At 40.9% G+C, this 27,879-nt stretch overlaps 1 long non-coding RNA gene across 2 annotated transcripts in view; it reads left to right on the forward strand.

Annotated features, from left to right (window-relative positions):
* LOC115030092 (uncharacterized) overlaps nt 1-27,879 on the forward strand; it is a 137,015-nt gene that overhangs the window by 35,301 nt on the left and 73,835 nt on the right. For both annotated transcript variants that reach the window (XR_015047086.1, XR_003835719.2), the window contains exon 2: nt 26,557-26,760. This is a non-coding gene — a long non-coding RNA (uncharacterized LOC115030092). The remainder of the gene's footprint in view (nt 1-26,556; nt 26,761-27,879) is intronic.

Consider the following 27,879-nt stretch of genomic DNA (forward strand, 5'->3'; position numbering starts at 1 on the left):
ACCTCCTAAACCTCTCTAAATGGTGTCACCAACTGGGGGCCAATAATTTAAATACTCTGATCCTAGGGAGATGTTTCTCATTCAAACTACCATATTAGGTCAGCCTTGGTGCGTAGAAGTCCACAGATGGAGTATCATATCTATTTGATTACTGAACTCTTCCTTTGCTTGAGGTCAGCTTCGTGTATTTATGAAGGACACGTGTATGTTCACAGCTTTCCCATTTTGAGAGATCTGGCTACATATTTCTGTCATAAATATCTTTCTCACTAATTTCCCAATCATAGTCCTTCCAAGTTCCTGATCATATATACAAAGCATTTGCTATAGCCTATGAATCAGGATATAATTGTATATTTGAGCATCTTGCCTTCCAAGCAAAAAGTATGATCATGTACACTTTACAAAATTCAGCCAATTGTGAATATTTCCTTCACCATATAAGTATGTGTATTTATGAGGCATTGACCTCATACTTTTGACCTCAATCTCTGGGTTTACATAACTAGGCACAAGTTCTTTCCTTTAAAGTGGAAGTCAAATCCAATCAGAAAGTGGTTAAGTTACTCTCATAATAGTCATGTCACTGTTGCACTAAAGGGTATATCATATCTAGCAGGTCATTATTGTAGAGCAGCTGACTAAGACTGTTGATGGTCTTTTCCCTCCTAACACCTGCACAGCATCTTCTGTGACCATGAAGATTAGTTGGAATGGAGGAAGCTTCCAGTTTATCTCCACAGGTTGATTCCTCTATGATCTGTGACCAACATCTGTAGTGTCAACAGCAGGGTCTTATCATCAAGTCCTGGTGAGCAACCAAGAGCAATGGCAATAGCCTGTATATTGGGTATTGGGGGAGGGCAGCTTTGGGAATTCCTAGACCCTAGAGAGCCACCCCCACATGGCACTGGCATTTTTATTTAATAGCCTATTATCCCTCCTTGATAAGTATCTCCATTCACATTATCTTTAGATTGATTTTAATAAGCTTATTAAATACTAGACAGAGAGCATTTTAGAAAACAACTGATCAAACTGCAAAGAGTGGATGACTGTGTGGTGCCCAGCCCCAGTTGGTACACCTATAATAGTACATCTTTGCTCTTTATGCTCAGGGATTATGCCAGAAATGAGAGCTAAATATTTGTAAGAGCCAGAAGAACAGGAAGTTTGCTATGATATAGCATATCCTAAAAATGACAGGAAAACTACACCTATGAAATGTTATCAACATGGCTCCTTAAACATGACCTGAAAAAAAAGACAATAGATATGCTAACATGGAAGAGGGAAATGTTATAGGACCTCAACCTTAGACAAAGAACTACAGGCAACTATGGAATGCTGACAGAGGAAAAATAGTCTTTCTCAGAGCAAAGCCCCCTCACAGTTGGTTATCCAATATCAAATGGTCAGTCCTGGAAACATATACACACAACACTATATGGACTGAAAAGCTGTATTTATATACCTAAAAATATAAGTGTGTGTCTGTGTACATGCATACATGCAGACAAGAGATCCTGAAACTGAGAGAGAGAAAGGGGGGAATGTACATGGAAGGGCTAGAGAGAAAAAAGGAAAAAAGTAATAATGTAATTACATTTTAATTTCAAAAGACAAAAATAATGATAAAAAGATATTTTCTAACTCATAATCAGAATAATGCAAAACTAGTAATATGATAACACTATATCTGATAGACTGGGTAATGAGAATAGATAGGTGCAGTGTTTCTAGAAATGAATTTTGAATTATTCACTGAGGATATATATGTATATTGTGTGTGTGTGTGTGTGTTATATATAAAATGGCTCAGTCATTTTGACATTAGGAATACATTTTTTAAATATTTGAATATAGTTGCAAATATAAGCACAAAGAGTCATGTCTGAGAGTATGTCATTTTTCTGGTTTTTTTTTAAAGACGTATTTATTTTATTTATATGAGTACACCATAGTTATCTTCAGACACACCAGAAGAGAGCATTGAACTTCATTACAGATGCTTGTGAGCTACTATGTGGGTGCTAGGAAGTGAACTCAGGACCGCTGATAAAACAGTCAGTGTTCTTAACCTCTAAGCCATCTCTCCAGTCCGAATATGTCATTTTTCAAACATTTTTATTCTTTGTAAGTTTCACATCACACACCCCAGTCCCACTCATCTCCCTATTCCCTCATATCTGTCCTTTGCACTTGGAACCTCCCCCTCAAACAATAACAACAAAAGCATAGAAAACATCTCATTGTGGAGGCTGTAGTATGTCACAGTGAGTTCCACAGGATCCCTCTGTCCACACATCTTCACTTGCAAATGTTCATTGCAATGAATCATTGGTCTGATTTAAGATCTCTGGCTTCTGTGATACCATCATATTGGATCCTCCCATTTATCCTGTTGTTACCCTGTGTCGTGGAGATCCTGCAGCTTTGGGACAGCAGGATTGGCCTTTTTGTGCATCACAACCTTTTGCAGATGGTGTAAATTTTGGAGTGGGCAATCTCAGAGCCCTGGATCTGGGCGTGGGTGGTAGCAGAAGTGGTCAGCCTGCTGGCTCTTCCTTACCTGCACCACCAGGATGAGCTCCCCAGTACTCTGGTGCTTCCATCAGCAGGAGGCAGGGCCAGCTCACCAGCACTCAAGCCCTCTCACCCCTACTTCCAAAGCCAGCTCAACTGTGCTGCCCACTCACGGCACAGGGCCTACTCTCCCAAGTGCTGCAGCTTGGTGGTGACTAGGCCAGCTGTCCCTCTCTCACACTCTTGGTGCTGGCTCACCTGTGCCTTTGCCATCACGGCCAGCTCTACTGTGTTGCCCAAGAGAGGTACAGGGCCTGTTCTCTCAAAGTGCTATAGCCAGTGAGGGGGCAGGGCCAGTTCTCCTACTCTCATGCCCTTGGGGCCAGCTCTCCTGACTATGACAGGTAGTGAGGAGCGAAGGGAGGAGGGCATCACTCCTGCACCCGCACCACCTCATGGCACATGAGTGGCAGGACCAACTCTCCCTCATTCTAGTCTTCGGGGCTGGCTCACTTTCATTCCTCTACCAGGGCCAGTACAATTCTGGTACTCAGGAGAGGTACACGGCCTGATCTTCTGAGTGTTGCAGCTGGTGATGGACAGGGCCAACTCGCCCACTCTCATGACCACGAGTCCAGCTCTCCAGACTGCTACATGTGGTAAGGGGCGAGATGGTAGGAGGCTTTCACCCAACACCTGCACCACCTCTCAGCAGATGAATGGCAGGCTCAGCTCTCCCATTCTTTTGCCCTCAGAGCTGGCTCATCAATGCCTCTTGACCAGGGCCAGTACTACTGTGCTACCCTGGAGAGATACAGGGCCCACTCTCCTGAGTATTGCAGCTGGTGAGGGGCAGCACCAACTCTACTGCATTCATGATCCTAGGGCCAGCTCTCTGGACTGTCACAAGTGGTGAGGAGTTGGGAGAGAGACATCACCCATACTACCTCATGGCAGATAAGTAGAGTGGTGGGGACAGCTCTCTCATGCTCTTGTCCTCTGGGCTGGATCATCTGTTCCTCCACCACTTGAGTTGTCTCTGTTGTGCTGTCTAGGTGAAGTGCAGGGCCTGCACTCTTGAATAATGCATCTGGTGAAGAGCAGGGCTAGTTCTCCAGAGCTCATGACCATATGGGTAGCTTTCCCAATGGCTAGAGGTGGTGAGGGGCTGGGGGCATCATCTCTGCTCCTGTGCCACACCATGGTAGAGGAGTGGTGAGGTCAGCTCTTCCACACTCACACCTTCAGGGTGGTTCTCTAGCACCCTCACCATCAAGGCCAGCTCCACTGTGCTGACTAGGCAAGGGGCAGGGCCCACTCTTAGAGTGCTTCCAGGAGTGAGAGATGGGTCCAGCTCTCCAGAGCACCCCATTCAGTGAGGGGTGTGGCCAGCTCTGCACAGCCCTTGGATATTCAGGTGGTCCCTGATGGGTGCCCTGACTCCTGTCACTGCATAGCCACAGACTCAGACATGGCCCCCAGCAGCAGCTCAGACTGGGACCTCACTATGGTCAAAGGTGGTGGGGCTGGCCACTCACAACAGGCAGTTACTCCTCTCCACTCTCAAGTCTCCAGTTCCATCTCTCTTCATAATGCTCAAGCTGCTCCACTTCTCTTTCTCTGCCATCTGACAAGCAGATACTTGCACATTGTGGTGGCTCCAGCTTCAGGATGGCCATATGACTGGCAGGCCCCTGAGTGACATTCTCTGTCCATGCTACATGGCATGACAGCCAGCAGGTGTCTTCGGCCCACCTGTGCCATGCACTAGAGGGCAGGCCAATGGGTGGCATGACAATCCATCTTCCTCCTTTTGTGCTGTGCTGCCTGGATTTGATTTGATTTGATTTTTATGAGTCCTATGCATAAAACAGCTTTGGTCACTCTCTTAGGGTTTCCATTGCTGTGAAGAGACACCATGACCAAGGCAACACTTATAAAGGACAACATTTAATTGAGGCTAGCTTATAGATTCAGATGTTCAGTCCATTATCATCATAGCAGGAAGCATGGCAGCATGCAAGTCATGATTATAAAAAGATAAAGAAATATAAGAATATGTTCTATGGGGGTGTGGTGAGATGTGGGGGAAGGGGATGTCTCAGCAGGCCCATGCCAAGGCATCCCTTCCCCCTGAGGGACCAGCCACACGATGGTATAGCATAGAATAGAGTTTATTTAGGGCATGTGGAGGGGAGTTAAGAAAGTAGGAGAGGGAGAGAGGGAGGGAGGGAGGGAGGGAGGGAGGGAGAGAGAGAGAGAGAGAGAGAGAGAGAGAGAGAGAGAGAGAGAGAAGAGAAGAGACGAGACGTAGAGGCTGGCCATGACCACGTGGACGTGGACAGGAGGTGGGGAGGGCAGGATGAATGGGAAGAGAGTGGGAGTAAGGGGGAAAGAGGCAAGGGAGAGGAGGAGTAAGAGAGCAAGGGGGGCAAGTAGCCCCTTTTATAGTTGGCCAGGTCTACCTGGCTGTTGCCAGGTAACTGTGGGGAGGAGCATACCTTGCTGTTGCCAGGTAACTGTGGGGAGGAGCATACCTTGCTGTTGCCAGGTAACTGTGGGGAGGAGCATACCTTGCTGTTGCCAGGTAACTGTGGGGAGGAGCATATCTTGCTGTTGCCAGGTAGCTGTGGGAGTGGAGTCCATTCCCTCATTTTGGTTTAAAATTAAAAAAGAAAAAAATTAGAAAGAGGTGATGGCGAAGTAGGAATAGAGTCGCCGTGATATCTGGCTGCTTCATGCTGACATTGAGGAGACATGTCTCTGGGGAAACCAGAGGGTATGGGGGATATATGTCCAGTCTTAGGAGAGTTGGCTGTTTCCTTGCTGTCCAGGGTCTGTGGAGCCGTCTGAAGATAGGTCAGAAGGAACAGAAGTGTTTGTGTCTGAGAAGAGATTGGAACATCTGAAAGTTGCTTCTCTGGAGCTGTCCTGGATGTAATAAACACCTGGACTTGACAAGATGTTGAAACACATTATTATAGGTAGAACATAAGATTAAGTACATTTGGGGCAAAGAAAAATGTTTTCTTAGGATGTACAGTTGAAACCCAGAGGAATCCTACCCTCTGGAATAAGTTAGTCAGAGGTACTTATCTGGATGGAGCCTTTTTGGTCCATGATAGGTGGATCTGAGTGGGTTTCCTGTAGCTTATAAGTTTGTAAAAGAGATAACATGAGTTAACAACATGAACAGTTTTTAAGATAAGGCTTTTGTGAAGCAAAAGGAACAAGATGAAAAAGTTGGATCATATAGTGGAATGTTTTATCAGAGTTAGGCAAATTTATAGGAACTCAGATAATGTTAGGACAGTGGCATAGCAAGAAGAGGAAATATGAAGCATTTAATTAATGGAAACAGAGTTTGAGTAATGAGGTAACAGATTACATCTGTGAACATTTAGTTGTCAATGTAGTCAGAAGTCTGAGAAATAAACAAAACTCTACCAATTATTTTTTTTTAAAAAAAAGACAGAGTCCACTAGTCAACAATTCCTGTGGTCTCTATGGCAACTTAGGCTGTCAGTCTGGCTTTAAGTGCAGAAGATGCAAGGCTTTTTCTCTGTGGAATGGATATGCGTGACATGAGAAATGGCTTACCTTGGTTTAGCCAAGTCATCTGACTCAGAGTATCTATCTGGTTTTGTCCACTGCATATTTTAGTGATTATCATATCACAATCCAGGCAGCATCCTGTAGCTGTGTCCACATCTTCTTAGACTTCGTGGGAGAAACTGTTAGAAGCTTTTGGGAATTCTGTGTCATAAACTTAATAACTAACAAACTTCTGACAAGATTGAGCACTATATAGATTGGTTATAACTGAATAGAATTTAATAGCAACAGTAAAAATCTATCAAGACAGGATAGGAATAAAAACCTGGGGCTGGAGAGACGGCTCAGTGGTTAAGAGCACCTACTGCTCTTCCGAAGGTCCTGAGTTCAAATCCCAGCAACCACATGGTGGCTCACAACCATCCGTAATGAGATCTGACGCCCTCTTCTGGTGCATCTGAAGACAGCTACAGTGTACTTAGATATAATAATAAATCTTTAAAAAAAAAAAAAGAATAAAAACCTTAGATAACTTTGACAGGTTGTGTAGGTAGAGGAAAATATATTTTGTATTAGCAACGAAACATTTGGCTAGGACTAGAATAAGAAAGCTGGCAGCAAGTGGCATAAGATTATGGTGACAGAAAATGAGCTTGTCCTGCGACACAAACTGAACACACAGGCTGTGAGAACAGGCCAGGGGTGTGGGAACATGGCTAGGTAAGCGCTTGGGCCCTTTCAATGGCATAGCCCACATGGCAGAGGCTAGGTGGCAGCAGTTCCTGGGGGAGCTCTCTCACAGCAGGAGTGGGCAGCCAAGCCCTTTCGTGAGAAAGCATGCAGGTGGTTGCATGCATGTGGGAAAACAAATTCTAACAGACTGGACCTCTGGCAGGATGCAAGAGGTGGGGACCCACTTTTCAGAACTGAGAACAGAGAGGGAAGGAAAGCAAGTAGGGTGTCTGGCACGGGGTGGAACCAAACTTTTTTCGGGCAAACCTGCTGTACCAGCAGGCCACAAATGAGGGGGTGGGGAAGGAGGAAGTCTAATCTATGGATCGATAGCAGACTGACCCAAGGGCAAGACACGTGGGGTTTATAAAGTCTAACACTCAGAACTGGTGCTACTGAGCCAGAGAGCAGTTGTCCAGGCCTGGCCTGGAATTCTCAACCATGAGAAAGAAACTGTCTCCAAGGAGAGGGAAATCTCACCCAAGGGAAAGAGTCCTAAAACCAGAGTCAGGTCAGCACAAGGGTAACTCTGAGCTCAAGAAATCTTCTCAGGGACCATGCAGATGATCACTCTGACCAGTGGGAATGGAGGCTTATCGGCTCTGCGCTAGCGAGCATGGATCTAGTGTGGTAGCTGAGGTGGGAGGCAAACCTGCAGAGCTTCTAGATCTGAGTTGCAGGGCACCAATGTTGTAATTATAAAAAGATAAAGGGATATAAGAATATTTTCTGTGGGGGTGTAGTAAGGTGCGGGAGAGGGGATGTCTCAGTGGGCCCATGCCAAAGCATCCCTTCCCCCTGAGGGCCCAGCCACATGATAGTATAGCATAGAATAGAGGTTATTTAGGGCATGTGGAGGGGAGTTAAGAGAGTAGTAGGGAGAGAGAGGTGGGGGAGGAGAGGGGAGGACAGGGGAGGGGAGGGGAAGGAAGGGAAGAAAGAGAGAAGTAGAGGAGGCTGGCCATGATCACGTGGAGATAGGGGAGAAGGGAAAGAGGGGAAGTAAGGGGGCAAGAGACAAGAGAGAGAAGCAGGAGTAAGAAAGCAAGAGGGGGGGGTCAAGCAGCCCCTTTTATAGTGGACCACGCCTACCTGGCTGTTACCAGGTAACTGTGAGGGTTGAGTCCAGACAGAATACCAACAATGCAGGCAGACATGGTTCTGGATAAGGATCTGAGAGTTCTACATCTTGTTCTGAAGGAAACCAGGAGAAGACTGACTTCCAGGCAGCTAGGAAGAGGGTCTTAAAGCACACCCATACAGTGACACACATTCCCCTACTCCAAGAAGGCCACACCATCTAATAGTGCCACTCCCTATACCAGGTATATTCAGACCACCACAGTCACCAAGCCAGGCATCAACCTAGGATGAACAAAGGACGGCCAGCCTTGGCTACCTCATGAGACCATCTCAAACAACCATAACTCTAAAAGACAAAAATCATCTTGGGGTCCATATACCATATAGTGACTAGAAGAATCTTTTTGGCATTCAATTATAGCAGTAGTAAGAAGTCATTTTAGTACCCCTGACCTCCTCTTGGTCCCCCTTTACTTTCCCTATTTCTGTGATTATGTCAGGTTATATACTGACATCTAAAGACTGGATCCACCAATGAGAGAGAACATGTAGCAAATGTCTTTCTGGGTCTGGATTATCTCATTTGCTATAGTGTTTTCTAGTTCCATCCATTTAACTATAAAATTCAATTACTTTATTTTTTTTTACAGATGAATACTATTCTATTATGTATATGTACTACATTTTCATTATCCATTCATCTGTTGAAGGATATTTAGATCATTTCCATTTCCTAACTACTCTGAATAGAGCAGCAATGAAGATGGTTGAGCAAGGATTTGGTCCTTTGGGCATATGCCAAGGAGTAATATAGAGTTACCTGTGTCATATGGTAAATCTACTTTGATCTGTTTGATAATTTCCCACAGTGACTGTACCAGTTTGTAATACCATCAACAGTTAATGGGAGTTCCCCCCTTATCCACATCTTCATCAGTGCTTGTTGGCAATTGTTTTCATTGTCTTAGTCAATTTGACTGGGACAACATGAAATCTCAGAATATTTTAATCTGCATTTCACCGATTGCTAAGGATGTGGAACACTCTTTAAAACTTAACACTTTGTGTGTATGAATTGCTTTGCCTGCATGTACGTCTATGCACCACGTATATGCCTGCTGCCCTTCGTGGCCAGATTAGGGAGTCAGATCCCCTGGAACTGGAGTGATGGTTGTGAGTCATCATGTGCATGCAAGAAATGAAACCCAAATCCAGCAGAACCAGTAGCTAGTGCCATGTCCTAAGATGAGCACCAGAAGGAGCACCAGGCACAGCATACAGAAGAAATCCAAACCCAGACTGGAAAACAGAAATGGAACTGGTAATGTATGCTTGAAATTGGCAATCCCCAGAAAACAGAGTTTAGAGAAAATTAAGTACAGAGGGAGTTTTGGAGTGGTAAAAGAGAAATAAGTAAATGCACATAGAAATAGAAAGTGCAGTATCTAAAGGAAGGAGAAAAAAATAAATAAAAATGTTTTGAGAGGTGCATTGATGCTAAATAAAGTAAAGAAACTGAAAATAGACAGTGATTAGAAGGAAATACTGAGTTTAGATATAAAAAGTAAAGTCTCTGAAGGAAGAAGAGAGAAAGAGAAATAAATAAAAATGGTCTATAAAATGCACATAAAGTCTCTAAAAGAAGAAGAATGAAAGGGAAACAAAGTTATTTTGTAAATGTCCATAAAAGGTAAAATCTCCAAAGGAAGGAGAGTTAGAGAGACTAAAAACAAAATATTTTCTGTGTTAGAAAATCTAAAGCATGAGCTAGAGAGATGGCTCAGCTGTTAAAAGCACTGGTTGTTCTTCTAGAGGTCCTGAATCCAATTCCCAGCAACTACATGGTGGCTCACAACCATCTGTAATGGGATCTGACGCCCTCTTCCAGTGGGTCTGAAGACAGCTACAGTGCAATCATATACGTAAATAAATAATTAAAAATAATTCTTTAAAAAATTTGGAAGCACAATGACAGAGGGCATTTGGACCATGTATAATTTTGTTTTCATCATCAGCATAAAAATACTTATATATTTGGTAATGATTGCAATTTTATATGTCCTCTTTAAGAAAAATCAGAATAAAACATATTTAGATAATGAAAGGACTGACGAGTGGATAACTAGATTAAAGGCTGTAGAACAGAGATTAGAGGATTCTTTTTTTCTTTTCTTTTCTTTTCTTTATTTTTCTTTTTTTTAATTTTTAATATTTTTATTACATATTATCCTCAGTTACATTTCCAATGCTATCCCAAAAGTCCCCCATAGCACCCCCCACTTCCCTACCCACCCATTCCCATTCTTTTGGCCCTGGCATTCCCCTATATTGGGGCATATAAAGTTTGCAAGTCCAATGGGCCTCTCTTTCCAATGATGGCCGACTAGGCCATCTTTCGATACATATGCAGCTAGAGACAAGAGCTCCGGGGTTCTGGTTAGTACATCATGTTGTTCCGACAATAGGGTTGCAGATCCCTTTAGCTCCTTGGGTACTTTCTCTAGCTTCTCCATTGGGAGCCCTGTGATACATCCAATAGCTGACTGTGAACATCCACTCCTGTGTTTGCTAGGCCCCGGCATCGTCTCACAAGAGACAGCTATATTTGGGTCCTTTCAGCAAAATCTTGCTAGTGTATGCAATGGTGTCAGCGTTTAGAAGCTGCTTATGGGAAGGATCCCTGGATACAGCAGTCTCTAAATGGTCCATCCTTTCATCACAGCTACGAACTTTGTCTCTGTAACTCCTTCCCTGGGTGTTTTGTTCCCAATTCTAAGAAGGGGCACAGTATCCACACTTTGGTCTTCATTCTTCTTGAGTTTCATGCGTTTATTAAATTGTATCTTATATCTTGGGTAGCCTAAGTTTTGGGCTAATATCCACTTATCAGTGAATACATATTTTGTGAGTTCTTTTGTGATTGTGTTACTTCACTCAAGATGATGCCCTCCAGGTCCATCCATTTGGCTAGGAATTTCATAAATTCATTCTTTTTAATAACTGAGTAGTACTCCATTGTGTAAATGTACCATAATTTCTGTATCCATTCCTCTGTTGAGGGACATCTGGGTTCTTTCCAGCTTCTGGCTATTATAAATAGGGCTGCTATGAACATAGTGGAGCATGTGTCCTTCTTACCGGTTGGGACATCTTCTGGATATATGCCCAGGAGAGGTATTGCTGGATCCTCCGGTAGTACTATGTCCAATTTTCTGAGGAACCGCCAGACTGATTTCCAGAGTGGTTGTACAAGCTTGCAATCCCACCAACAATGGAGGAGTGTTCCTCTTTCTCCACATCCTCGCCAGCATCTGCTGTCACCTGAATTTTTGATCTTAGCCATTCTGACTGGTGTGAGGTGGAATCTCAGGGTTGTTTTGATTTGCATTTCCCTGATGATTAAGGATGTTGAACAGTTTTTCAGGTGCTTCTCTGCCATTCGGTATTCCTCAGGTGAGAATTCTTTGTTCAGTTCTGAGCCCCATTTTTTAATGGAGTTATTTGACTTTCTGGAGTCCACCTTCTTGAGTTCTTTATATATATTGGATATTAGTCCCTTATCTGATTTAGGATAGGTGAAGATCCTTTCCCAATCTGTTGGTGTTTTTTTTGTCTTATTGATGGTGTCTTTAGCCTTGCAGAAGCTTTGCAGTTTCATGAGGTCCCACTTGTCAATTCTCGATCTTACAGCACAAGCCATTACTGTTCTATTCAAGAATTTTTCCCCTGTGCCCATATCTTCAAGGCTTTTCCCCACTTTCTCCTCTATAAGTTTCAGTGTCTCTGGTTTTATGTGAAGTTCCTTGATCCACTTAGACTTGACCTTAGTACAAGGAGATAGGAATGGATCGATTCGCATTCTTCTACATGTTAACAACCAGTTGTGCCAGCACCATTTGTTGAAAATGCTGTCTTTCTTCCACTGGATGGTTTTAGCTCCCTTGTCGAAGATCAAGTGACCGTAGGTGTGTGGGTTCATTTCTGGGTCTTCAATTCTATTCCATTGGTCTATTTGTCTGTCACTATACCAGTACCATGCAGTTTTTATCACAATTGCTCTGTAGTAAAGCTTTATGTCCGGCATGGTGATTCCACCAGAGGTTCTTTTATCCTTGAGAAGAGTTTTTGCTATCCTAGGTTTTTTGTTATTCCAGATGAATTTGCAGATTGCACTTTCTAATTCGTTGAAGAATTGATTTGGAATTTTGATGGGGATTGCATTGAATCTGTAGATTGCTTTTGGCAAGATAGCCATTTTTACAATGTTGATCCTGCCAATCCATGAGCATGGGAGATCTTTCCATCTTCTGTGATCTTCTATAATTTCTTTCTTCAGAGACTTGAAGTTTTTATTATACAGATCTTTCACTTCCTTAGTTAGAGTCACGCCAAGATATTTTATATTCTTTGTGACTATTGAGAAGGGTGTTGTTTCCCTAATTTCTTTCTCAGCCTGTTTATTCTTTGTGTAGAGAAAGGCCATTGATTTGTTTGAGTTAATTTTATATCCAGCTACTTCACCGAAGCTGTTTATCAGGCTTAGGAGTTCTCTGGTGGAATTTTTAGGGTCACTTATATATACTATCATATCATCTGCAAAAAGTGATATTTTGACTTCATCTTTTCCAATTTGTATCCCTTTGATCTCCTTTTGTTGTCGAATTGCTCTGGCTAGGACTTCAAGTACAATGTTGAATAGGTATGGAGAAAGTGGACAGCCTTGTCTAGTCCCTGATTTTAGAGGGATTGCTTCAAGCTTCTCACCATTTACTTTGATGTTGGCTACTGGTTTGCTGTAGATTGCTTTTATCATGTTTAGGTATGGGCCTTGAATTCCTGATCTTTCTAAGACCTTTATCATGAATGGGTGTTGGATCTTATCAAATGCTTTTTCCGCATCTAACGAGATGACCATGTGGTTTTTGTCTTTGAGTTTGTTTATATACTGGATTACGTTGATGGATTTCCGTATATTGAACCATCCCTGCATCCCTGGGATGAAACCTACTTGGTCAGGATGGATGATTGTTTTGATGTGTTCTTGGATTCGGTTAGCAAGAACTTTATTGAGGATTTTTGCATCAATATTCATAAAGGATATTGGTCTGAAGTTTTCTATCTTTGTTGGGTCTTTTTGTGGTTTAGGTATCAGAGTAATTGTGGCTTCATAGAATGAGTTGGGTAGAGTACCTTCTATTTCTATTGGTCAAGGAAGGAATAAAGAAAGAAATTAAGGACTTTTTAGAGTTCAATGAAAATGAAGCCACAACATACCCAAACTTATGGGACACAATGAAAGCATTTCTAAGAGGAAAACTCATAGCTCTGAGTGCCTCCAAAAGGAAACTAGAGAGAGCACACATTAGCAGCTTGACAACATACCTAAAAGCACTAGAACAAAAGGAAGCAAATTCACCCAAGAGGAGTAGACGGCAGGAAATAATCAAACTCAGGGGCGAAATCAACCAAGTGGAAATAAGAAGAACTATTCAAAGAATCAACCAATCAAGGAGCTGGTTCTTTGAGAAAATCAACAAGATAGATAAACCCTTAGCCAGACTCACTAGAGGGCACAGGGAAAGCATCCTAATTAACAAAATCAGAAATGAAAAAGGAGACATAACAACAGATCCTGAAGACATCCAAAACACCATCAGATCCTTCTACCAAAGGCTATACTCAACAAAACTGGAGAACCTGGATGAAATGGACAAGTTCCTAGACAGATACCAGGTACCAAAGTTGAATCAAGATCAGGTTAATGATCTAAACAGCCCTATATCCCCCAAAGAAATAGAAGCAGTCATTAATAGTCTCCCAACCAAAAAAAGCCCAGGACCAGATGGGTTTAGTGCAGAGTTCTATCAGACCTTCAAAGAAGATCTAATCCCAGTAGAGAATTCTTTAAATCAGACTAGAGAAGCTTCAGAAGAATCCAATCTGGGGCCTACAGTGCCACCTTGTGACAAGATTTCAGAATGACAGCCCATAGAAATGTTAGACAAAGAGGCTTCAATTATAAATTAACATAATCAGTCCAGATATCTGGATTCTTTCCGGCTTCTGGCTATTATAAATAAGACTGCTATGAACATAGTGGAGCTTGTGTCCTTATTACCAGTTGGAACATCTTCTGGGTATATATGCCCAAGAGAGGTATTGCTGGATCTTTCAGTAGTACTATGTCCAATCTTCTGAGGAACCGCCAGACTGATTTCCAGAGTGGTTGTACAAATTTGCAATCCCACCAACAATGGAGGAGTGGTCCTCTTTCTCCACAGCCTCGCCAGCATCTGCTGTCTCTTGAATTTTTGATCTTAGCCATTCTGACTGGTGTGAGGTGGAATCTCAGGGTTGTTTTGATTTGCATTTCCCTGATGATTAAGGATGTTGAACATTTTTTCAGGTGCTTCTCTGCCATTCGGTATTCCTCAGGTGAGAATTCTTTCTTTATATCTGAGCCCCATTTTTTAATGGGGTTATTTGATTTTCTGGAGTCCACCTTCTTGAGTTCTTTATATATATTGGATATTAGTCCCCTATCTGATTTAGGATTGGTAAAGATCCTTTGCCAATCTGTTGGTGAACTTTTTGTCTTATTAACAGTGTCTTTTGCCTTACAGAAGATTTGCAATTTTATGAGGTCCCATTTGTCAATTCTTGATCTTACAGCACAAGCCATTGCTGTTCTGTTCAGGAATTTTCCCCCTGTGCTTTGAGGCTTTTCCCTACTTTCTCCTCTATAAGTTTCAGTGTCTCTGGTTTTATGGAGTTCTTTGGTCCACTTAGACTTGAGCTTTGTATAGGGAGATAAGAATTGATCAATTCGCATTCTTCTAATGGATACAGAAAATGTGGTACATTTACACAATGGAGTACTACTCAGCAATTAAAAACAATGAATTCATGAAATTTTTAGGCAAATGGATGTATCTGGAGGATATCATCCTGAGTGAGGTAACCCAATCACAAAAGAACACACATGATATGCACTCACTGATAAGTGGACAGTAGCCCAGAAACTTAGAATACCCAAGATACAATTTGCAAAACACATGAAACTTAAGAAGAAGGGAAGACCAAACTGTGGATACTTAGTTCCTTCTTAGAATGGGGAACAAAATACCCATGAAAGGAGTTACAGAGACAAAGTTCGGAGCTGAGACGTAAGGAAGGACCATCCAGAGACTGCCTCACCCAGGGATCCATCCCACATACAACCACCAAACCCAGACACTATTGCATATGCCAGACAGATTTTGCTGACAGGACCCTGATATAGCTCTCTCTTGTGAGGCTATGTCAGTGCCTAGAAAATACAGAAGTGGGTGCTCACAGTCATCTATTGGATGGAACACAGGGCCTCTAATGAAAGAGCTAGAGAAAGTACCCAAGGAGCTAAAGGGGTCTGCAACCCTATAGGAGGAACAACAATATGAACTAACCAGTACCCTCCAGAGATGTGTCTCTAGTTGCATATGTAGCAGGGTATGGCCTAGTCAGTTATCAATGGGAGGAGAGGCCCTTGATCTCGTGAAGATCATATGCTCCAGTACAGGGGATCGCCAGGGCCAGGAAGCAGGAGTGGGTGGGTTGGGGAGCAGGGAAGGGGGAGGGTATAGGGGACTTTGGGGATAGCATTTGAAATGTAAATGAAGAAAATATCTAATTAAAAAAAGAAAATCTAAAAGGACAAGATGAATATAAAAATAAAATCAGTATAGATACTTATATGTCAAGGATCCGTTGCTAGACCAAAGACAATATGTTGAATTAAGAGTACAGATTATGTTTAATGATGCCATCTAAGAGCAACGTCATAGGATAACTTATGTGTTCGTTTTGGAAAGTTTGAAAATTTAAAGTATGTACATATATTAATGCATCATACAATTGATTCCTATTCAGGATTTCTAGGCCCTTCTTTCTTAAGTTCTGAAAAGGATGATTCTGAAATTGCACATTTATAAGAAATGGTGGCTGTACTGTAGATGCCTTTGCAGATTGAAGCTGATAATGTTCCGATATATGTATCTAATTGAATACAAGCATAAAACATGTTACAGATATATCTGACAATCCTACCAGTCAAACAATTGTAAAAAGATTTAACTACACTTTAACTTCTGCTCATAGAACAGACGGAGGTATGAGATCTCCCAGAGATAGATTAAATGAATTTAGGAAAACTTCAAAATAAGATAGTCCAGCCTCACAGATTGCTTCAGCCAGGACATCAGTTAAGCCCTGCACTTTCCCATCACACAAAGACTGGACAGCAAATGATACCAATAGCTCTGCCAGAACTGGGCCAATATTCAAATTTTCTTAGGGCCCCCCAAAGGATGTTATCACCCCCATATAGGAGGGAGAAAATTTAAAGAAATGATGCCCCCATTCTCAAGACACAGGATGGGTGGTTTTTTGGTCATTCAGTCTGTTACGGATGTATTGTCATTTAGTGAGATTGGTTGCAAATTGTTTATGGTTTTGGTCAGGGAAGAAACAAAATTAGTTACATTTGGGGGTTACTTTCTAGCTTCTTCTTTCTCTCCTATGTAGTATTAAGGGAAAAGATGGGAGGGGCAATGAAAAGAAAAAGAGGTACATAGGAATGATAGGATAAAAGGGTAGATTGTTGAATCTACCTTTAAACTAAAAATCAACTTCTTGTCTCAAAACTATTTTATATTGATAGAGATTATTGCATGTTGATAGAAATTTAATGTTATATTTTGCTACAACATTTTATATATTTTTCAACTCCCTTGTGTTAGTTATTATACTTATGCAAGTTGTTTAAAATGTAATGTACCTGGGCCTGTTTACCTTGGGAATGAACTCCATGGCCAGTCCCACAGCCCCCAGAAGAGGCTCTACTCCCAGACACTCTATCACACCAAGGATCACAGGATCCTAGGATCAGAGGAACTTGATCAAACCAGGATCTGAGGGTCTCAGAGGCAGCTTTACTCCCAGGAAATCAGACACACCCAGAATCTCAGGATCACAGAATCACAGAGATAGCTGAACTCTGAGGAGTTCTGACTCAACCAAGATTACAGGAAGAATAGGCTCCAGTCAGATATATCGAGTGCAGGAAGCACTACAGATAATCATATGGTGGGAGGCAACAGTAAGAACAGAAGCAACAGAAACCAAGGTTACTTGGCATCATCAGAACCCAATTCTCCCACCATAGCAAGTCCTAGATATACCATTGCACCAGAAAAGCAAGACTTGGATCTAAAGTCACTTCTCCTGACAATGATACAGGACTTTAAGAAGGACACAAATAACTCCCTTAAAGAAATACAGGAGAACAAAGGTAAACAGAGAGAAGCTCTTAAAGAGGAAAGACAAAAATCCCTTAAAGAATTACAGGAAAACACAACCAAACAGGCAAAGAAGATAAACAAAACCATCCAAGATCTAAAAACAGAAATAGAAACAATAAAGAAACCACAAAGACAGACAACTCTGGAGTTAGAAATTCTAGGAAAGAGAACATGAGTCAGCACTAACAGAATGCAAGAGATAGAAGAATCTCAGGTGCAGAAGATACCATAGAAAACATTGACACAACAATTTAAAAATGCAAAATTCAAAAAGCTCCTAACCCAAAACATCCAAAAAATCCAGGATACAAAGAGAAGACCAAGCTAAGGATAATAGATACAGAGGAGAGCAAAGATTCCCAACTTAAAGGGCCAGTAAATATCTTCAACAAAATTATAGAAGAACACCTCCCTAAAAGATGCCCATGAACATACAAGAAGCCAACAGAACTCTAAATAGACTGGACCAGAAAAGAAATTCCTCCCGTCACATAATAATCAAAACACCAAAATGTACTAAACAAAGAAAGAATATTAAAAGCAGTAAGGGGGAAAGGTCGAGTAACATATAAAGGCAGACCTATCAGAATTACAACAGACTTCTCACCAGAGACTATGAAAGCTATAAGTCACTGGGCAGCTGTCATACAGACCCTAAGAGAACATAAATGCCAGCCCAGGCTACTATACCCAGCAAAACTCTTTTAAAAAAATTAGGTACTTTCTTCATTCATATCTCCAGTGCTAAACCCAAAAGTCCCCCATACCCCTCCACTCCCCCACCCACCAACTCCCACTTCCCCGCCCTGGCGTTCCCCTGCACTGAGGCATATAAAGTCTGCATGAACAAAGGGCCTCTCTTTCCAATGATGGCCGAGCAGGCCATCCTCTGATACATTTGCAGCTAGAGACACGAGCTCCGGGGGGCACGGGTTAGTTCATATTGTTGTTCTACCCATAGGGTTGGAGATCCCCTCAGCTCCTTGGGTACTCTCTCTAGCTCCTCCATTGGGGGCCATGTGATCCATCCAATCGCTGACTGTGAGCATCCACTTCTGTGTATGCCAGGCCCCTGCATAGTCTCACAAGAGACAGCTATATCAGGGTCCTTTCAGCAAAATCCCGCTAGTATATGCAATGGTGTCAGCGTTTGGAGGCTGATTACGGGATGGATCTCTAGATATGACAGTCTCTAGATGGTCCACCCCTTAATCTCAGATCCAAACTTCATCTCTGCAACTCCCTCCATGGGCATTCCCCTCCCAATTCTAAGAAGGAGCAAAGCGTCCACACCCTGGTCTTCCTTCCTCCTGAGTCTCATGTGCTTTGCAAATTGTATCCTATATCTTGGATATTCTAAGTTTCTGGGCTAATATCCACTTATCAGTGAGTGAGAGCATGTGAGCTCTTTTGTGATTGAGTTACCTCACTCAGGATGATGCCCTCCAGATCCATCCATTTGCCTAGGAATTTCATAAATTCATTCATTTTAATAGCTGAGTAGTACACCATTGTGTAAATGTACCACATTTCTTGTATCCATTCCTCTTTTGAGGGGCATCTGGGTTCTTTCCAGCTTCTGGCTATTATGAATAAGGCTGCTATGAACATAGTGGAGCATGTGTCCTTCTTACCAGTTGGAACATCTTCTGGATATATGCCCAAGAGAGTTATTGCAGGATCCTCCGGTAGTACTATGTCCAATTTTCTGAGGAACCGCCAGACTGATTTCCAGAGTGGTTGTACAAGCTGGCAATTCCATCAACAATGGAGGAGTGTTCCTCTTTCTCCACATCCTCGACAGCATCTGCTGTCACCTGAATTTTTGATCTTAGCCATTCTGACTGGTGTGAGATGGAATTGCAGGGTTGTTTTGATTTGCATTTCCCTGATGATTAAGGATGCTGAACATTTTTTCAGGTGCTTCTCAGCCATTTGGTATTCCTCAAGTGAGAATTCTTTGTTTAGCTCTGAGCCCCATTTTTTAATGGGGTTATTTGATTTTCTGGAGTCCACCTTCTTGAGTTCTTTTTATATATTGGATATCACTCCCCTATATAATTTAAGATAGGTAAAGATCCTTTCCCAATCTGTTGGTGGCCTTATTGACAGTGTCTCTTGCCTTACAGAAGATTTGAAATTTTATGAGGTCCCATTTGTCAATTCTCTATCTTACAGCACAAGCCATTGCTGTTCTGTTCAGGAATTTTCCCCCTGTGCCCATATCTTCGAGGCTTTTCCCCACTTTCTCCTGTATAAGTTTCACTATCTCTGGTTTTATGTGGAGTTCCTTGATCCACATAGATTTGACCTTAGTACAAGGAGATAGGAATGGATCAATTCACATTCTTCTACATGTTAACCGCAAGTTGTGTCAGCACCATTTGTTGAAAATGCTGTCTTTTTTCCACTGGATGGTTTTAGCTCCCTTGTCAAAGATCAAGTGACAATAGATTTTTGGGTTCATTTCTGGGTCTTCAATTCTATTCCATTGGTCTACTTGTCTGTCACTATACCAGTACCATGCAGTTTTTATCACAATTGATCTGTAGTACAGCTTTAGGTCAGGCATGGTGATTCCAGCAGAGGTTCTTTTATCCTTGAGAAGAGGTTTTGCTACCCTAGGTTTTTTGATATTCCAGATGAATTTGCAGATTGCCCTTTCTAATTTGTTGAAGAATTGAGTTGGAATTTTGATGGGGATTGCATTGAATCTGTAGATTGCTTTTGGCAAGATAACAATTTTTACAATGTTGATCCTGCCAATCCATGAGCATGGGAGATCTTTCCATCTTCTGAGATCTTCTTTCTTTCTTCAGATACTTGAAGTTCTTATCATACAGATCTTTCACTTCCTTAGTTAGAGTCACGCCTAGGTATTTTATATTATTTTTGACTATTGAGAAGGGTGTTGTTTCCATAATTTCTTTCTCAGCCTGTTTGTCCTTTGCGTAGAGAAAGGCCATTGACTTGTTTGAGTTAATTTTATATCCAGCTACTTCATTGAAGCTGTTTATCAGGCTTAGGAGTTCTCTGGTGGAATTTTTAGGGTCACATATATATTATCGTATCATCTTCAAAGAGTGATATTTTGACTTCTTCCTTTCCAATTTGTATCCCCTTGATCTCCTTTTGTTGTCGAATTGCTCTGGCTACGACTTCAAGTACAATATTGAATAGGTAGGGAGAAAGTGGGCAGCTTTGTCTAGTCCCTGATTTTAGTGGAAATGCTTCTAGTTTCTCACCATTTACTTTGATGGTGGCTACTGGTTTGCTATAGATTGCTTTTATCATGTTTAGGTATGGGCCTTGAATTCCTGATCTTTCCAAGACTTTTATCAGGAATGGGTGTTGGAATTTGTCAAATGCTTTCTCCATATCTAACAAGATGATCATGTGGGTTTTGTCTTTGTTTATATAGTGGATTACGTTGATGGATTTCAGTATATTAAACCATCCCTGCATCCCTGGAATGAAACCTACTTGATTAGGATGGATGATTGTTTTGATGTGTTCTTGGATTCGGTTAGCGGGAATTTTATTGAGTATTTTTGCATCAATATTCATAAGGGAAATTGGTCTGAAGTTCTCTATCTTTGTTGGGTCTGTGGTTTAGGTATCAGAGTAATGGTGGCTTCATAGAATGAATTGGGTAGAGTACCTTCTGCTTCTATTTTGTAGAATAGTTTGTGCAGAACTGGAATTAGATCTTCTTTGAAGGTCTGATAGAACTCTGCACTAAACCCATCTGGTCCTGGGCTTTTTTGGTTGGGAGACTATTAATGACTGCTTCTATTTCTTTAGGGGATATAGGACTGTTTAGATAATTAACTTGATCCTGATTTAACTTTGGTACCTGGTATCTGCCTAGAAATTTGTCCATTTTATCCAGGTTTTCCAGTTTTGTTGAGTATAGCCTTTTGTAGAAGGATCTGATGGTGTTTTGGATTTCTTCAGGTTCTCTTGTTAGGTCTCCCTTTTCATTTCTGATTTTGTTAATTAGGATGCTGTCCCTGTGCCCTCTAGTGAGTCTGGCTAAGGTTTTATCTATCTTGTTGATTTTCTCAAAGAACCAGCTCCTCGTTTGGTTGAATCTTTCAATAGTTCTTCTTGTTTCCACTTGGTTGATTTCGCCCCTGAGTTTGATTATTTCCTGCAGTCTACTCCTCTTGGGTGAATTTGCTTCCTTATGTTCTAGAGCTTTTAGGTGTGTTGTCAATCTACTAGTGTGTGCTCTCTCTAGTTTCTTTTAGGAGGCACTCAGAGCTATGAGTTTTTCTCTTAGAAATGCTTTCATTGTGTCCCATAAGTTTGGGTATGTTGTAGCTTCATTTTCATTAAACTCTAAAAAGTCTTTAATTTATTTTTTATTCCTTCCTTGACCAAGGTATCATTGAGAAAAGTGTTGTTCAGTTTCCACATGAATGTTGGCTTTCCATTATATATGTTGTTATTGAAGATCAGCCTTAGTCCATAGTGATCTGATAGGATGCATGGGACAATTTTAATATTTTTGTATCTGTTGAGGCCTGTTTTGTGACCAATTATATGGTCAGTTTTGGAGAAGGTACCATGAGGTGCTGAGAAGAAGGTATATCCCTTTGTTTAGGATAAAATGTTCTGTAGATATCTGTGAAGTCCATTTGTTTCATAACTTCTGTTAGTTTCACTGTGTCCCTGTTTAGTTTCTGTTTCCATGATCTGTCCATTGATGAGAGTGGTGTGTTGAAGTCTCCCACTATTATTGTGTGAGGTGCAATGTGTGCTTTGAGCTTTACTAAAGTGTCTTTAATGAATGTGGCTGCCCTTGCATTTGGAGCATAGATATTCAGAATTGATAGTTCCTCTTGGAGGATTTTACCTTTGATGAGTATGAAGTGTCCCTCCTTGTCTTTTTTGATAACTTTGGGTTGGCTTTTGATAACTTTTGGTTTCGATATTAGAATGGCTACTCCAGCTTGTTTCTTCAGACCATTTGCTTGGAAAATTGTTTTCCAGCCTTTCATTCTGAGGTATTGTCTGTCTTTTTCCCTGAGATGGGTTTCCTGTAAGCAGCAAAATGTTGGGTCCTGTTTGTGTAGCCAGTCTATTAGTCTATGTCTTTTTATTGGGGAATTGAGTCCATTGATATTAAGAGATATTAAGGAGAAGTAATTGCTGCAGCCTAATATTTTTGTTGTTAGAGTTGGCATTCTGTCCTTGTGGCTGTCTTCTTTTAGGTTTGTTGAAGGATTACTTTCTTGCTTTTTCTAGGGCATGGTTTCCGTCCTTATTTTTCTGTTGTTATCCTTTGAAGGGCTGGATTCGTGGAAAGATATTGTGTGAATTTGGTTTTGTCATGGAATACTTTGGTTTCTCCATTTATGGTAATTGAAAGTTTGGCTGGGTATAGCAGTCTGGGCTGGCATTTGTGTTCTCTTAGTGTCTATAGAACAGCTGTCTCTGGCTTTCATAGTCTCTGGTGAAAAGTCTGGTGTAATTCTGATAGACCTGCCTTTATATGTTATTTGACCTTTTTCCCTTACTGCTTTTAATATTCTATCTTTATTTAGTGTATTTGTTGTTCTGATTATTATGTGTCGGGGGTTATTTCTTTTCTGGTCCAGTCTATTTGGAGTTTCAGGGTCCCCCAAAAAGACATAGACTAACAGACTGGATACAAAAACAGGACCCAGCATTTTGCTGCATACAGGAAATGTACCTCAGTGAAAAAGACAGGCACTAACTCAGAGTAAAAGGCTGGGAAAACAATTTTTCCAAGCAAATGGTCCCAAGAAACAAGAAACAAGCAGGACTACCCATTGTGATATCAAATAAAATCGACTTTCAACCTAAAGTGATCAAAAAGGATAAGGAAAGACACTCCATACTGGTCAAAGGAAAAATCTACCAAGATGAACTCTCAATTCTGAATATCTATGCTCCAAATGCAAGGGCACACACATTCATAAAAAGAAACTTTACTTAAACTCAAAGCACAATTGCACCCCACATAATAACACTGGGAATCTTTAACATCCCTTTATCATGATGGAAACAGAAACGAAACAGAGACACAACGAAACTAACAGAAGTTATGAAGCAAATGGATCTAACAGATATCCATAGAACATTTCATCCTAAAGCAAAAGAGTATGCTTTCTTTAAAAAAAAAAAAAAGGAATATACTTCTCAGCACCTCATGGTATCTTCTCCAAAATTGACCACATAATTTGTCACAAACCGACCTCAACAGATAGAAAAGTATTGAAATAATCCCATGCAACCTATCAGATCACCACAGTCTAAGGCTGGACTGAAATTCCAACAAAAACAAATTAAAACACACACACACACACACATGGAAACTGAACAACTTTCTACCTAATGATAACTTGGTCAAGGAAGAAAGAAAGAAATTAAAGACTTTTTGGAATTTAATGAAAATGAAGACACATCATAGCAAAACTTATGTGACACAATGAAAACAGTCCTAAGAGGAAAACTCATACCTCTGAGTGCCTCCAAAAAGAAACTGGAGAGAGCATACATACACTAGCAGCTTGACAGCACACCTGAAAGCTCTAGAACAAAAAGAAGCAAATACACCCAAGAGAGGAGACAGCAGGAAAAAAATCAAACTCAGGACTGAAATCATCCAAATAGAAAAAAAAGGAACTACACAAAGAATCAACCAAATCAGGAGCTGGTTCTTTGAGAAAATCAACAAGATAGGTAAACCCTTAGCCATACTGACCAGAGGGAACAGACACAGTATCCAAATTAATAAAATCAGAAATGAAAATGGAGACATAATAACCGAAAACATGGAAATTCAAAAAATCATCAGATCCTACTACAAAGGTTTATATGCAAATAAACTGGAAAATCTGGATGAAATGGACAATTTTCAAGACAAATACCAGGTGCCAAAGTAAAAACAGGGTCAGATAAAACATCTAAACAGTATCATAGCCCCTAAAGAAATAGAAACAGTCATTAATAGTCTCCCAACCAAAAAAAGCCCAGGACCAGATGGGTTTAGTGGAGAATTCTATCAGACCTTTAAGGAAGACCTGATACCAATACTCTTCAAACTAATCCACAAAATAGAAACAGAACGTACTCTACCCAATTCATTATATGAATCCACAATTACACTTATACCTAAACAACACAAAGACAAAATAAAGGAGAACTTCAGACCAATCTCCCTTATGAACATTGATGCAAAAATATTCAATAAAATTCTTGCCAACCAAATCCAAGAACATATCAAATTATCATTCACCACAATCAAGTAGGCTTCATTCCAGGGATGCAAGGATGGTTCAATATATGGAAATCCATCAATGTAATCCACTACATAAACACTCAAAGAAAAAAACCGACATGATCATTTCATTAAATGCTGAAAGGGGATTTGATGAAACTCAGCATCCCTTCATGTTAAAAGTCTTGGAAAGGTCAGGAATTCAAGGCCCATACCTAAACATAGTAAAAACAATCTACAGCAAACCAGTAGTCAATATCAAATTGAATGGAGAGAAACTTGAAGCAATGTCACTAAAATCAGGGACTAAACAAGGCTCACTCTCTCCCTACCTATTCAATATAGTACTTGAAGCTCTAGCTAGGGCAATTAGACAACAAAAGAAGATCAAGGGGATACAAATTGGAAAGGAAGAAGTCAAAATATCACTATTTGTAGAGGATATGATAGTATACATAAGTGACCTCAAAAATTCAAACAGATATCTGTAGATTGCTTTCAGCAAGACAGCCATTTTTACTATATTGATCCTGTCAAACCATGAGCATGGAAGATCTTTTAATCTTCTGAGATCTTCTTCGATTTCTTTCTTCAGAGACTTGAAGTTCTTGTCATAAATATATTTCACTTGCTTGGTTAGAGTCACACCAAGGTATGTAATATTATTTGTGACTGTTGTGAAGTGTGTCGTTTCCCTAATTTCTTTCTGAGAGAGAGAGAAAGAGAGAGAGAGAGAGAGAGAGAGAGAGAGACTATATATAGATATAGATATAGGGAGTGTGTGTGTGTGTGTGTATATATATATATATATATATATATATATATATATATATATAGAGAGAGAGAGAGAGAGAGAGAGAGAGATTTGTTAAAATCTGCAATTGAAACAATTGAAAACTGTTTAGGATAATTAAGAAATGCAAGATAATAGTCAATCAAACTTGTGGTTATGTTAGATACTAGTTTAGTTAATTACAAAAATAGGCTTTGTTTAGCCTCCTGTAGATGAGAGTTAATCAGAGAGTAGAGAGCTAGAAACAAGCAACAGGGTTGGTAAGGATCTTTTTCCAATCTGTTGGGAGCAGTTTTATCCTACTGACAGTGTCTGTTGCCTTACAGAATTGTTGCAATTTTATGAGGTCCCATTTGTTGATTCTTGATCTTAGACCATAAGCCATTGGTATTCTGTTCAGATATACTTTAGATAGATGATCTTCAAACATGTCAGAGATCTACAGAATATGGCATTTAAAATGTTTTAATATCAGACTCCTGCCAGCAAGCACTTGTTGGCATCCATAATAGTGTCTGGGGCAGTCTCTGGATGGCCTTTCCTTCAGTCTCTGCTCCACACTTTGTTTCCATATTTCCTCCTAGTGAGTTATTTTGCTCCCCCTTTTAAGAACGACTGAAGTATCCACACTTTGGTCTTCCTTCTTCTTGAGCTTCATTTCATCTGTGAATTGTGCCATGGATATTCTGAGCTTCTGGGCTAATATCCACTTATCAGTGAGTGTATACCATGTGTGTTCTTTTGTGATTGGGTTACCTCACTCAGGATGATATTTTCTAATAAAGCTGTCTCCCAAGATGTTCTGCCAGTGCCTGACAAATTCACAGGCGGATGTTCTCATCCAACCATTGGACTCAGCACAAGGTCCCCAATGGGGAAGCTAGAGAAAGGACCAAAGGAGCTGAAGGAGCTTGCAGCCCCATAAGAGGAACAACAATATGAACCAACCAGTACCCCCAGAGCTCCCAGGAACTAAACCACCAACCAAAGAGCATACATGGAGGGACCCATGGCTCCAGATGCATATGTAGCAGAGGATAGCCTTGTTGGATATCAATAGGAGGAGAGGCCCTTGGTCCTGAGAAGGCTGGATGCCTCATTGTAGGGAAATGCCAGGACAGGGAAGCAGGAGTGTGTGGGTTGTTGATCGGGTGCAGGGGGATGGGATAGGGGGTTTTCAGAGGGGAAACTAGGAAAGGGGATAACACTTGAATTGTAAATAAAGAAAATATCTAATTAAAAAAGATGTTTTCATAATATAAGGCTTTTCCTGACAGGGAGACAGCACCTGGCAGTACCCCCATACTACTTCAAAGAAGATGATGAACATCAAAGAGTATCCATGTGGAATTTGCTTCAAATGTGGCAAAGCTAGCCACTGGGCAGAAAACTGCCCTTGCCTAGACTGCTGGCAGCGTGTTGTCCAAACCATGGGCAAGCAGGACATGGATGAAATCAACTGCCAAACTTTGCCAAGACAGGTAGGCCAGTCCTTCATAATTCCTGCTGCACAAAAAGTCTGTTAAATAATCCGGGCCTATAGGACAAAGAGGGATGCTCCAGGATTGTAGCAGATTCTTGCATGCCTGTCCAATCAGCCAGCAGTTTGTCATTTCTATAGTTTTGGAAGCTGCTTGCTCTACAGCTCCTGTTTACTCAGGTAATATTTATCCTCAGGTCTCTGATAGGGTTGAAGATTAGATAGTTATAGTTTCACATATAAGCTTAAGTTGTTTAGGATCTAAGAAAATATCTTAAGGTCTTAAAAGACATTTTTAGGTTGATAAATGCAAATTATGATAGAAAGTGACGTAGTTACAGAACTTTGGACTCAGTTAGATGGGGTATATAGTTGAGTACTTTCTTCAATGTTGCCAAATACCTGATAGTTTTTATAATTGCTTATTTTTTTATTAGAAGTATGCCAGCACCTTTCTTTTCTTTTTTCTTTATTTCTGATTTTTCATTAGATATTTTCTTTATTTACAATTCAAATGTTATACCCTTTCCTCGTTTCCCCTCCCCCTCCCCCTGCTCCCCAACCCACCCACTCCTATTCCTGGTCCTGGCATTCCCCTATACTGGGGCATAGAGCCTTCAAGGACCAAGGGCCTCTCCTCCCATTGATGACCGACTAGGCCATCCTCTGCTACAAATATAGCTAGAGCCACAAGTTCCACCATATGTTTTCTTTGATTAGTGGTATAGTTCCAAGGAGCTCTGAGGGTACTGGTTAGTTCATATTGTTCTTATTTTATATAATAAATGAGCCTTTTATTGGACTAAAAGTGGTAGATGTTGGGATAATCTCTTGTGCACTGTGTTAAGGTTGTCTTTGTTTTATTCAAATGTTTATTTCTATTCAGACAGAGAATTGAATACAGGCCAGACTTTGGTATTGTCTCGGCCTTTTGCAAACATCTTCTCTAGAACCTTCGGATTGGTTTAATAAAGAGCTGATCAGCCTATAGCAAAGCAGGTGAGGATAGCTGGGACATCCTGCAGAGATAGGATGCTGAGAAAGAATCAGGTGCAGGATTCACCAGCTAGATGCACAGGAAGAAACAGGTGTCAGTACTAAGGAGAGGTAAAGAGCCATG

This window comes from Mus caroli, unplaced genomic scaffold (genome assembly GCF_978045245.1).
Source record: "Mus caroli unplaced genomic scaffold, Mus_caroli_1 scaffold_5, whole genome shotgun sequence".
Lineage (NCBI taxonomy): Eukaryota > Metazoa > Chordata > Mammalia > Rodentia > Muridae > Mus > Mus caroli.